General features: G+C 33.9%; 1 pseudogene; it reads right to left on the minus strand.

Moving 5' to 3' along the window:
• Window positions 1-12,334: 12,334 nt before the first annotated feature.
• LOC128931959 (5S ribosomal RNA) lies at window positions 12,335-12,453 on the minus strand (annotated as a pseudogene).
• Window positions 12,454-13,844: the final 1,391 nt, after the last annotated feature.

Raw genomic sequence — 13,844 nt, forward strand, 5'->3', positions numbered from 1 at the left:
TTAGTTCCAACTAGAATTACTGTCTCAAGTAGTTGTAATATTAAACAGTTACTGCTAATTGTTTTCTACCAATGCTTGCAGAGAGTGAGCTCTGAGTCAGGTCAAAAAAAAGATGAACCCTGAGAATAGGCTTTTCAGGGAGATAGAGGACAGGTTAAATAGAGACAGTTCTCTGGGAATGAATGCCTGGCACATTGGACACTACTAACTATTTTTGAATGAATGAATTCCTTTGACATATTTCAAAAATACACTAGCTTGAATAACCAATTAAATATCTAACAGATATAATTTTGCTTGTCTCATTCCAAGTTTTAAATCTTTGGGTTATTTGTTTCAGTCATATTTTAAATAATTATAGACTGAAGATGTTCTTGACAACAAGATGGACAGTTGCCTATCTTTCCAGGTTTTGTAAGAAATTCACTTGATGCTAAGAATTTTCAATATTTTTTCTTTCTCTATTCTCTCCTTATGTCCATCCTGACAAAAGAATTACCAAGATCAGACATAAAAGGACAAAGTAAACCAACGATAATCTTAGTAGTGTTTGTGGAACAGGAAACGGAAAATCATTCTCTTTTCCCTTGGTGATGAAGATGGGGTGTTTATAGGCTGATTACATGAAGATGAGCTTCATGTTTTCTTCTTTTTAAAAAAAAAATTCTACCACCCTCAGCAGGGTTCCTTCAGCAGAAATCCTTGATTGAGGAGCTAAAGGCAATGAGAAATAAGTGTGGCTGCTAATTAGACACTTTGAGTGAGCAGAAGGGGAAAATGAGCCATATAGAACAGCAGGGACTGCCTATATTCTTGATATCTGGCAATTCAAGATTTTAAGCTGTAGAGGCAATAGACATACTGTTGTCCTCTCTGGACAGTTTTGATTTGGGAGGCTTGTTCAGGCCAATGAAAATATTGAATAAATCAAGTAAAAAATGAAGCATTAAAAATACTCCATTCTTTTATTTTTTGAGAGGACTTATTTTTATTTTTTCAAATTAAACTTTGTTTTAATTAGTTTTATTGATATATAATAATAGATGCACATAATTTCAGGGTCATGTGATGATTTAATACAATCACATAATTTGTAAGCATCAAATCAGTGTAATTGGGATATCATCATCCTAAGTGTTTGTCTCTTCTCTTCTGGCTGTTTTGAAATATACAATAGATCATTGTAAACTATGGTCCCCCTATTCTATCAAACACTAGGTCTAACTTTTTTCTGTCAAACTGTGTATTTCTACCCATCAACATTCCATTGTTTAGGGAGCATTCCAAAGAGTATCAACGAAATACCTGGATTTTGAGTCTGATATGTCTAATGAACTCTTCTAAGTTACATATAACACATTCATAAGAGTACGATACTGATATTTTAATTAACTGCTTCCTTTCGTTTTTATGCTTTTATTTTTTTATCACTGCCACAGTAGCCGACTATTAACAGCCTAGGAGCACAATAACATTGTGGTACAGCCTACTGTTGTCCCTTAGATCGCAGTCCTATGATCTCTCTGGTGATCTGTATCACTCTGCTCAGCCAACTTGCATTTGTAACTTATGCACTTAAATTTTTCTCATTTGTAATATGGCCTCCGTACAGGAAGATTAGTAATCAAGTCAAACACTGGAAGGTAAAACTACATGTATATTTTCTTCTGTGAGTCATCCATCCAGTAAATAACTCGTACAACCAGAAGAGAAGCACACAGCAAATACAGTAAGCTTGAAACAAAGGTTTCAAAGACAGGGTGTCAAACATTTCATACAATTCGAAGAACAGCCATTTATTCAGATTTTTTAAAAACATGCCTGATGAACCCTCAGATGCTTTAACTGCTTCCTTTTTATTTGTTTTGGATGTATTGTCAAAAGGTTTAGCATGTTAGTTACATTGGAAGAATTTTAAGAAATAGTGACTGATATCTTTTTATTTGCCACACAAATTAAAAATAACAATAATTAGAATTTAACTTTCTTTTATGTTAATATAATGTATCCTGATTTGTAGGATTTTCCTATTAGGCCAATTTATATCATCATGTTAGGAAACTTACTTTCTAAATCATCCCATTTTCCCCCTTAATATTGATTGATGAGTTTTCAAGTAATGTATTTGCTTACTTAGGCACACACCTACTCTTGGTCTAGCCACGTCATTGTTCAGACTTGTCCTAGATTTTTGTGCTGGGTTCAGACATACTGCATGGAAAAACAACAACAACAACAACAACAACAACTAAAAAATGCAAATCTAGTTGTAAAGCTTCCCACATCTTGGATATGAGGAAAACAAATTATCATTTCAAATAAATTTTTAGTTCAATTTTCAATCTAGTAGAACAATGTTCCTTTGTGTTCCAACAGTGGCTTGGCATGCATATTAGCTGAACAAGAATAACAGGAAAATACAGGGGAAAATTCTACTGCTCTTCAGTTCATGAGGATAAATGAAGAAAGCTTTGTCCCCACATATTCTATCTCAGCTGTCAAAGTTAGAGCATGTGTGTTGACCCACCATTTGCAAAAGAAAGTAAGTTATAGCCGGAACAATGCAATCCTCAAGATTACACCATTATTAGAGCCTTTCAATTTTATCTTATCTATCCCCTGTGTGAGTGTGTCTGTCCACCAGAGTCCTGCACTGCTATTCCGGCAGCACTACCTTTGCAGTAGTCCTGACTGCCACATGCACAGGATGTGGCATTGCTAAATGGTAATCCAGAATTCACAAAATGCTGACCCAGGCAGTAAACTGGTAGTCACTGATGTGACTTTCAAAGAACTGTTCTATGAAATCATGTGGAACCATGAAGGCTAATTAAACTCTTCTCAAGCTTTCTGGCTGAGATATTGATTCCAATCAGAAGTTCGCTATAATTCCTATTAAAAGGTGATCCAGGAACCAAAGACATTTCCCTTCAGTTCTGTTCTTCAAGATAAAAAAGCTGAAAATGTCTTCTAAATAGTGATGTATCACCCATAAAGATGGCCCTTAAACTTGAGATCAGGGCAAAACATGTCTAACTCAAAGTCATCATTCGAGCACCACCGCATCCATAAACTATGTGGTAGTCTAAAGTTAAAACAACGCCACTACCAACACAAAACTTTCCAAAAAGAGAACTCATCATCCAGAATTTAATTCACTTTCTGTAAGATGGATTCCCGTCTTCACAGCATGTTGTCTATTTCATAAAAACTGGGGCATGTATATTCCCTTCATTAACATGTTTAAGAATTAAAATGAGGGTTCAGTGTTTTATTTATTATTATCTTGGAAAGTTGCAAGCATTAATATTGTATTGCATAGTTTCTACTTTTAGTCACAGATTTATTAAATAAAAGGCTTATGCAAGTAAATTACTCAATTTTTGTAACCATCAATTACATTATGTGACGAGATCTTCTGATCTTATAAACAGGCCACAGGCGTTATAACTTTTTAACAATTCATTTTTTAATTTTGCAATGTTGAAATTAGACTGTGAAACGTTGACATTTAGATGAGTCTCCAGGATTTCAAAACAAAGATATGGATTCTTAGAGCCTAGAAGAATTTACACAACTCCCTCAGCAACTTAATTTGAAGGCAGGACATAAAACTCAGGAGGAGAAAAGTAATTCAATGTGTGGTTAGGAAAAGATGAGATAAGCTGAAAGTACCATCTAACGTTTAGATAGTCCAAGGCCAACAACTTTAAACAAAGAATGTTTCATTTAAAAACCATGAAATCTCAGCCATGAGGGAGAATTGTGGAAAGAGGAAATAAGCATTAAATTAAGAAGAATGAGAAGCACTATAGTACTGAAGGGGCCCTAGAAATATTGGTGGGTGGGGCATAATGGAAAGAAATGCATTTCCTGCCTCTACTCAGATTTCCTGTTGCATCTTTCCCTTCCCACAGGTCTTTTCTTTTTCTCCTTCTCTACCTGCTCGCTCTCTGCCTCTCCTGCTCTCTCCTGCCATCTCTTCTCTCTCTCTGTCTCCCTGTTTCTCTGTCTCTCTGTCTCTCTCTCTCTCTCTCTCTCTCTCTCTCTCTCTCTCTCTCTCTCTCTTTCTCTCTCTCTCCCCCATCCCCCTTTCCCTTTACCTGGCATGGCTCTGTTTAGGGGAAACTGGAGTGCCAAATACATACTAAGTCTGTAATGGAAAGAAAACTGAACTTGAAAAAAGAGGAATAGTGTTTAGTTCCAGCTCTGCAGCTTGCAAGCTATGTCACCTTAGATAGGTCCCTCAACCTCTATGAGTTTCAGTTTTCCCTGAGGCCGTATCTGTTGTTCAGGAATGTGAAGCAAAACAAAACGATACATGTTAGAGTGTTTCATTAACCATAAATGAGCATTATCCAAATGCAGCTATAACTATTTCTGATTCATGTTTGGATGTTACCTTATAATTGCTTTATAGTTTTCATATCTCTCCTATAATAATATAAAATTTTCTTGGGGTAATCACTATCTCTTATTCATCACAAAAACCCACTTAGTGGATTGTGCAGAGTAGAAGCAATGATTTTTTAAATGGAAATAATCATATGAAATAATACAGTGATTTCAGGTCACAGAAGACCTTGTGTTATCAAATTGTAAGTTCAGGAAGAAGACCAAAGCATTCCAAGAGGCAGTCCCTGGAGCCTCAGCTACAGGAGTGCCTCCTATTCCCAGATTCATCCTCCCTTAGGATTCCAGTCGACACATTCAGCCAGTTTTAGCTTCTTTGTTTCTCTTATAACATCCCACATTGTCCTGAAGTGCTGACATTCCTGCTAGGTCCATAACTGGGTTCTCTTCTGGCAGATTATACCTTTCTAAAATTAGACAATACTAGGCATGCGATAGTATTGATTTCTGTTCCTTTTTAAGTTCCTAACTTGTTATAGTTTGCTTGTGCCATTTTAAAGAAGAAACATGCCACTATTTTCTGACGTTCCTGACTTCTTTGGAAATACATTCATTTTTATTTTGTTCAGTGAAAGAAAGTATATACTTTTCTATTTTTTGTTACTGATTTACTGAAGTATTATATGCTTGCAGGCATTTGATGTGCAGATTTAGGGTGTCTAGGAACAGTTTCAAAGACAAAGAAAATAGAAAGAGCTAAGAAAATCCTGTGCTGCTTTTGACCTGGGTTACCATAACAGAACGAATATATGCTGCTGAGGTTTAGAACACCTCAGCTTTCAACACTCATAAAATTCCAATATCACAGGTGCTGCAACTCGCATGCATGGAGCAGTCAAGGGGTTAAGCAAGCTTTCTATTTTATGGGCCTTTAAATCCTAAGTGATGTTCTGTGTTGCACATTACGAGGGCAGCCATGAAAGGGCATATATAACATTTTTTTTTATTCACATCACCTGAGTAAGATTTTGAAAGCTTGGTAACATCCCAGGAGCAAGAAAAGCATAAAAGCATTCACCAGACACAGAAGGTAGACTAGATGCATTAAGATTAGTCACCACTTTCAAAAATATATGTTCATGCACATACACACGTACATGGGCACGCAAAAAGGAAACAATTTCAGAAAGGTTTTGGCTTTGCTTTCATAAGTAAAACGTGTGAGCTCTAGAACACTTGAAAGAGTTTTTTTTTTTTATATCAGGGTTTCTGTAAAACTTGGAAACATTATCAAATATGACAATATCTCTTTAAGTTGTATTTGTAAAGATGTGGTAGAATCATTGTTTCTTGGTTCATACACATATTTTGAACCAAAAATTAAAACATTCTTGGTTGCATGTGAGTCATCCTTATGGTTTTACTTTAAAATAAAGTTTTACATTTCAAACCTTGCTAAATGCTAAATTCCTTGAGATATAATATTTCCTGAGGTCTCTGGTTGTACATTTTATAACTGATTTTTTGTAATTCATATTAATTATTGAAGTAATAATCTATAAAAATATTTTCACATTCTGCATTTGAAAGCATTCACTTTAGGGGCTGAAATATTATAATAGGATACAGGTCTAGGGAAATGAAATTTATACATATATCTGTGTATAATTCAAAGCATCTCCTTTTTTGTTTTGGGAGAGAAAATCAACAATGGAGTGTGCTGAAATGCTTAATGTATACTAATAGCAAATATCCATCATCTTTTAAATGTAACATAGTATGCACACACATTAGAAATACATGTGTCCAATTTTGCTTTAGAATTAGAAACGATTTTAAGTTGGGCCTACAGCTAATGAAAAAAAGTGTGGTATTGGTTGTTCTGTTTTAGATAAAACTAAAACACACTATTTTAATTAAGTGATTCGAGTTATCTTCCTTTATTGGGCAGAGAAGATGCAGAATAATATTGCTTCAGACTCAAATTTGTGAAAACTGAGTACAAATGTAATCAGACTGTGAAATAAGAATTGTAATAGTGCAGAGCTTTTAAGATTGTAATTAATAATAAAACAATCATCAAACATTGCTTAGCATAGTACTTAGTATAAAACACTCACTTTATAAAGTTGGCTATTTTTATTATTAGTTATTATTGATTTACCTTTTAGTGAAATGAGGATAATATCTCTCTCAGCGGTTTCGGTAGGATTAGTGATATATATGATATGCTTCTCCTGCATCTATTTTAAAAAGTACATGTTTTTTTACTTTTAGTATGTTAATGTGGTATATTACATTAGTAGATTTGCTAATTTTAACCCTTCTTTCCTGGTATAAATTCAGTTTAGGTATGTTGCATTATCCTTTAATAGATTGAGAGATTCAGTTTGATTATATTTTATTTAGAGTCTTTGCAACTATGTTTATGAATGAAGCTAGCCTTTAGTTTTTATTTCTTGTTTGTTTTGGTATCATAGTATTTGATAAAATATATTAGAAAGTTTTTCATTTTTTAATTATATGGAACAATTGTTTTAAAAAGAATGAGTTGTATATTCAATAAATGTTAGTTATTACTATTAATACTATTACCTTTTAAATCTCTCCTCCATGTGTAGTTATATCCCCTTCTTCATTCCTAGTATTAATTTGTCCCTTCTTTCCTTGTTTGAGCTTGTTGGAGCTTTCTTGATTTTTATCAGTCTTTTCAAAAAACCACATTTATTTTGGAATTGTTGATTTCCTCTACTACATTTTCTTTTCTTTTTCTAGTGCATTAATTTTTGCTTTTTTTAAGGTTTTTATTTCTACTTCTTTGCTTCTCCCATCCCTGATGTTTCTCTATTTTTATATAATGTGCTTAGTTCATTAAATCTTAGCTTTTGTCTTTGCTAAATATGTTTTTGAGGATATATGTTTCCCTTTAAGAACTTCATTATTTACTTCCAATCACATTTTTTTTCCATTTTGTTAAGGATGAAAACATGTGATAAAGTGAATAAAATGCACTGATCCTAAGCATACACTTCAAAGAATACACACACACACACACACATACACACACACACATACACTATATATATACACACACGCACACACACACAAAGAACATATGTATACACACACACAGAGACACAGGCATTTTTCATGATAGACAAATAATTCTGCAAAGAACCAAATGTCCACTAACATTAGAATGGATAAAGTATGGTATGCTGATACCAGTAACAAAGAATGATTCTTTTACACACACAATAAGGATAAATATCACAAACATTGTTTGGGGCTAAAGAGACAGATACAAAAGACTATATACCGTATGATTATATTAAAAAGTAAAGAAAGAGCAAAATCTAATCTATGGTGATAGAAGTCAGTATAGAGTTTCTCTCAGAGTAGAATGTTATTGACTGGGTTCTGATATGGAGATTTCTGGGTGCTTGAAATGTTTTATACCTTGATCTGGATACGTGCAGGTGTGTGTATATAGACAGAGTCTTCTTCATACATAATAACACAGTATATAGTCTTTCGTATCTGTCTTTTTGGCCCCAAACAGTGTTTATGGTATTTATCCTTATCGTGTATGTAAGGGATTCATTCTCCTTTACTTTTATCAGTGTACCACAGTGTACCATACTTTAGCCATTCTAATGTTAGTGGACATCTGGTTCTTTCCAGGATTATTTGTCTATCATGAATAAAGCTGGTTATAAACTCTTGTACATGTCATTTGATGGACAAATTAATCCCACAAGTTTCCTATACAGTATTTTCATTATAATTCAGATTTCAGTGTTTTTAAATGTCCATTCAAATTTTTAAACATGAGTTGTTTGTATGTGTGTGTATATACTTACATGTATATATTTATATGCATGTATTTATATATTTATACAATATACATATTTAAATTTACAAACATGTTATTTTATTGCTGTTTTTAGTTATCTGCTTTGCTGTTCATTTCAGATCTAATTGCATCATGAACAGAAAACATGATCTGAATAATATCAATTTCTTAAAATCTGTGGAGACTTATGATCAATTGATGTAAATAGCTAAAGTATGCTTGAAAAGAATGTGTATTCTCCATTTGTTTAAATATACTATTTGACATACATCCTTTATATCAAGTTCGGTTTTTATATCATTCAAATCTTTTATATTTGTTGCAGCTTAATGACAAAGAGAGATGTATATTAAAACCTCACAGTGATGCTGACCTTTTCTAATTCTTCTAAATGTGTTAATTTCTGCTTTATATAGTTTGAAACTCTTCTATTAGGCTTCTACAAGTTTAAAATTATATCTTTCAAGAATTTAACTTTTACTGAAACCTCTGTGTTTCTATGTCCTCATCTGTGAAATGGAGATAAAATGTATTTCATCAAGTTTTAAGAGGATTGAAATAGTTAATGTTTGTAAAACTTATAATCTTGTCTGAGTGTTATGTATCTTTGGTGAATAAATCATCACCTTTCTATATCTCTAGTAATACTTCCTTCTTTGAAGTCTGTTTTTAATATTACATTATAAATATGATTTCTCTTGTTAGTATTTGTCTGGTGCAAAATTTTCCATCCTTTTACTTTCACTTTTGCTGTGTCTTAATGTTTGAAGTGTGCAACTTTTAAACAGGATATAGAGATCTATGTCTGTGCCTATGTTTATATCTATATATATTTCCATATCTTTTTGAGTCTAACAATCAATGTCCCTTCATATCAATTATTAGAACTGCATTTAGATTCACTTCTAGGATGTTATTTTGTGTTTTACAACTGTCGTTTACTTTTCTCTCCTTCTTCACTTTTTTTGTGATTAATTGAGTTTCATGTACTCAAACATATTACTACTCTTCACTTATTTCAATTTCTACCATTTAGTGGTTACTATTGAAATTTTATAATCCATATCCAACCTAACCAAATCTAAAGTTAATCAGAATAGTTTTACCAATCTCCAGAGCAATACATGGAGCTAAAATGCTTTCATTCTCCCACCTCACAATTAATATAGGATAATAAAAGGATAGCTGTCTAGTAGAGAGCTGCACATTGTTTTAAATAACTCCACAAATTAGACATATTTTATAGCGTGACTATATATTTAAATTTACATACATGTTTACCAGTCTATTTGCTCATCGCTTTTTTGTGTGTATCATCCCTTTCTTCTGGAAACATTTTCCTGCTTTCTTTAGAAGTTCCAGTAGGGCACACATTTTTATTTTGTTGTTTAAACTTCTTTTTATTTCCATCTTGGTCTTTAGGAGAGTTTTACAATCTAAGTTGACAATTTATCTCTCTCACACTTTAAAACGATTATTCCATTGGCTTACAGCTTTCATCATTTCTGTTTAAAAATGGGATAATTGTCATCTTACATGGGATCTGTTTTTCCCTTTGACTGCTCTTAAGATCTTTTCTCTGTGTTTTGTCTTCCATTTTATTAGGATGTGGCCAGGCTGGATTTGTCTTTTATTTATCCCACTTGGTTTCTATTGCATTTAATGAATAATACATGCTATGTCTCTCATCAATAGAAAATTCTCAGCCATTTAAAAAATATTGCCTTTCCTCCATTTCTTTGTTCTTTTTCTATAATTCTGAGTAAGCATGTTTTAAATCCTCTTGTTCTTTTTACTCTATGACTTTTAACCTTTCTTTTCCATTTTGATTACTCCTCTGGGCTGCTATATACTCAGTAATTCCTTCAGCTCTTCTTCCAGTTCACTAATTATCTCTTCAGCCAAATCTAACATAGTTTAACAATTAATGTTTTACTTTCATTTTTTATATTCATATAACATAAATTATACATTTCATTGTATTATATTTTATGCTTATTTTCATTTATATAATAATGTTTTTACTTTGCTGTGTTGTCATTTATATATATTTTTTACTTCTTAACATTTTATTGAGTTATCTTTCAAACTTACTGGTTAAATTGATAGTCTCTTATTTGTTACATTTTAAAGTATATCTTATATTTCTTTGTATGTCAGGGGAAAGAGGGGCAGTTTCTGGTGAAAATTTGAAACCATGCTAGACAAATTATAAAAGGCTGCAACAATCATATCTTATACTTTTTAAAACATTATATATGTGTTTTTTATTCTGTGTCTGATAAGTCTAATATCTAATATATTTTCAGGTTTGATTCTTGTATTATTTCTCCTGGTTCTTGCTTATGTGCTATTGTAATTCATGTGTATTATAGTTTCTTGTTGTTGTTAAATAGACCTTTTTAATTAGACCTTTATTCATGGGAATTACTTGAGGCTTGCCTGGGAGGCACATTCCTTCTAATAAGTTTTGAATTTGTTCTTGCAAGGTCCCTGGGGCATCTGTAGCCCTGGAACATTTTAACTACTCATTTGGCTCTAGATTTTAAAAATCTCATTAGCTAGAGAAGGCTGGCTAATGGGAGGCCAATGGACCAACTTGGAGATGAAGAGGATTGAAGGAGGGATTGTTAGGTCCATATCAACACCCTAGCTATATCATATTCGACTAGTTTGCTAAAACCATGGGGATTTTATTTTATTTTATTTTTGCCACAACAGTTTAATGTTATCCAGAAATTTTCAAGCTCTGTTTTCTTCTTTCTTTCCACTTCCAACATCGAACTGCACCCTAAGAGAACACATCAGAATACTATAGAAATTAATCTAGTGAAATGTTTAGGGCTCTTTTCCTCAAGTTCTAGGAAATCTCCTTCATCATCCCAATTGTTTGCATACGCTTTCCTCTTTCAATGCCAATACTACTTCTTACATATCATTAATAATGCATTCCTCCAGCACTATTGGATTTATATATATACATGATACTTATCATATAGGTAGCTATGTGTGTATATATACATATGCATATTCTTTATTTATAGCTAATCTATAAAGTCCAACAGTCAATGATCATGTCTCTGTAGTGGTATATACGTCATTTTATACAGTATTCCAGATTAATCAGGCATTTAGGAAAAGTTTGCTGATTGATTGGTGGTCCATCTCTGCCAAACCTAGGATCACTCTGTGAGAATCTACATTAACACTTACATTACTCTGCATGGTTCATATGTGATATGGTTTGGCTGTGTCCCAACCCAAATCCCATCCTGAATTCCCACATGTTGTGGGAAGGACCCAGTGGAAGGTAACTGAATCATGGGGGCTGGTCTTTCCCATGATGTTCTTGTAATCGTGAATAAATTTCATGAGATCTAATGGTTTTATAAGGGGGGTTTCCCTGCACAAGCTCTCTTTTTGCCAACTGCCATCCATGTAAGACATGACTTGCTCCTCCTTGCTTTCTGCCATGATTGTGAGGCCTCCACAGCCACGTGGAATTGTGAGTCCAGTAAAACCTTTTTTTCTTCCCAGTCTCGGATATGTCTTTATCAGCAGCATGAAGATGGACTAATACAATATGTTTGTCTTACTAATTTTATCTTTCTGCAGGCTGTCTTTGCTTCTTCCCTGTTCCAGCCCTTTATCTACTAACTTTATCTTCAACTTAACCCTTTCGGAACAATAAGGTCTTCTGGATGGCACATATCTCAGTCATAAAAATCCATGAGAGTTAACCTAAAATTAGGCTATCTTTTATTTCAAGTGCCTGACTTTCATTAATCTTGACTTTCTGCTTTGGAATCAGACAGGTGAACCAATGTTTTCCCTTTAGCACAAAATCATTGAAAGAAAAGTGAAAGGACCTTCATAAAACCAGGCACCAACCTGGATTGCCAGTAACTTGTTTGCCTTTCTATTCCTACAGCCTTGTGATATCACTGAACTCTCAACTGCGTGTTTTACACTTCGGCAAATTCGAAGATCTATCCTGTCCCTAAGACTACAGGACATATATGTCCTAGGCATATAAGGAGCTGTAAGCAGTACTCCACTGGCATAGCATCAACGACTCTCTCATATCATGTTGCTTTGCATCCTGATTTTAGCAAATGAAATTAAAGCCTACAGCACCCAGTATTCCCAGGTGGAATCCCATCCAAGTACTAACCAGGCTCAACCCTGCTTAGATTCCGAGATCAGATGAGATTGGGCACGTTCAGAACGCTGTAGATGAAAGTGTCCTTTTTTTCTTCTCATGCCTGTGTCCCTGATTTAGCTCACCTGGTACCTCTCATTTCTCTCAGTGTGGTTTTTGTCCATGTGGAAGCTTGCTGTTGATTCTCCCTGATGTTGCTGTCTTCTTTGCCTCCTCCTTTTGATGGGAGCTTAGCTCTCCCCTGATAGTTTGCTCCATACTTGCATATACATCTGTTCTTTGAATTTACTTGTCACTGTGCCTCTCACAGATTTGGAATAGGTTGCTACCTATTAAACACCACTTATCCCCAAGCTGATTTCTAACACTTTTAGAATAGTTAAGGAAATAAAGATGTAGCAGCTGAGTAATTGGAGACAGATGATACTTCCTTTGCTTCTAAACTTAGAGTTTACAGAGTCACTATACTTGTGCTTTGGACAGCAGAGATGAACATACATGGCAATGGATGATAAGACTGTTAAAGTAATAGTTATAATCAGAAACATCAACTTTTTGGGAACATATATTTTATTTACATAATAGTGTCATTAAACAAATATCAAATAATGTCCTAACATCTCGATAAGCTTACTATGCTTCTGTCATGTTAACAGTTTATTTGCCTAAATTTTTGTAGGATCAATAAGCTGTACCATATAATAAAAGTTATAATCATGCCACTAGAATTGGTTTTCACGCAGGATCAAGATTGGCCAATAAGGCATTATAACCGTATTGTAATCTGCATATCGCTAAAGACAGCCATCCTGGAAACATCACCTCTGAATTCCTACCGTTTAAAAGGATGGAATCAGTGCAGAGAGAACAAATATTGATAGAAATATGTATTCTACACACAGTATTTGACAGGAGTGGAGTACAATCAATATGAAACCTCTAGTTTAATACTTACTATTACATATAAAAACACAATACCAAACTTTTTAGCAGCAAAGAAACATATTAAAATCAATATTACGCACGAATATGTATTGTGCCAAAGAAAACGTCAGATGAAAAACCTGTGGAGATCAATATTAGGGATTAAAAATTTCACGTGTTTTCTCTTTGATGTTGCTGCTAAATAAGGAAATTTGTATTTTAGTGACATTGACAACGTGCAAGACTTTCTCATTGAAGAAACTCCAGCCTATTAAGTATGTGTTACCGTATTGGATTTTTCCCAACCCTTTCCCCGCCTTTTTTGGCATTTACTCATGGAGGAGATTATGATACATCTGTCGAGTATGACGTGTGTTAGTTCCAGCCTGGATGTAGGAAGAGGAAAAGGTAAGTCTGCAGTGGTGGCAGCCTTGACAGAGGGAGGGAGGGCGGCAGGCTTGAGCGTGTCTGTATATTGGTGATTTTTCTAGTGTGCCACTGAGGAAAATAAAAGAGAAACATAATTTCACCCTACATGATTTATCTTCT

The sequence above is a fragment of the Callithrix jacchus genome, chromosome 4 (genome assembly GCF_049354715.1).
Source record: "Callithrix jacchus isolate 240 chromosome 4, calJac240_pri, whole genome shotgun sequence".
In the NCBI taxonomy this organism is placed as follows: domain Eukaryota; kingdom Metazoa; phylum Chordata; class Mammalia; order Primates; family Cebidae; genus Callithrix; species Callithrix jacchus.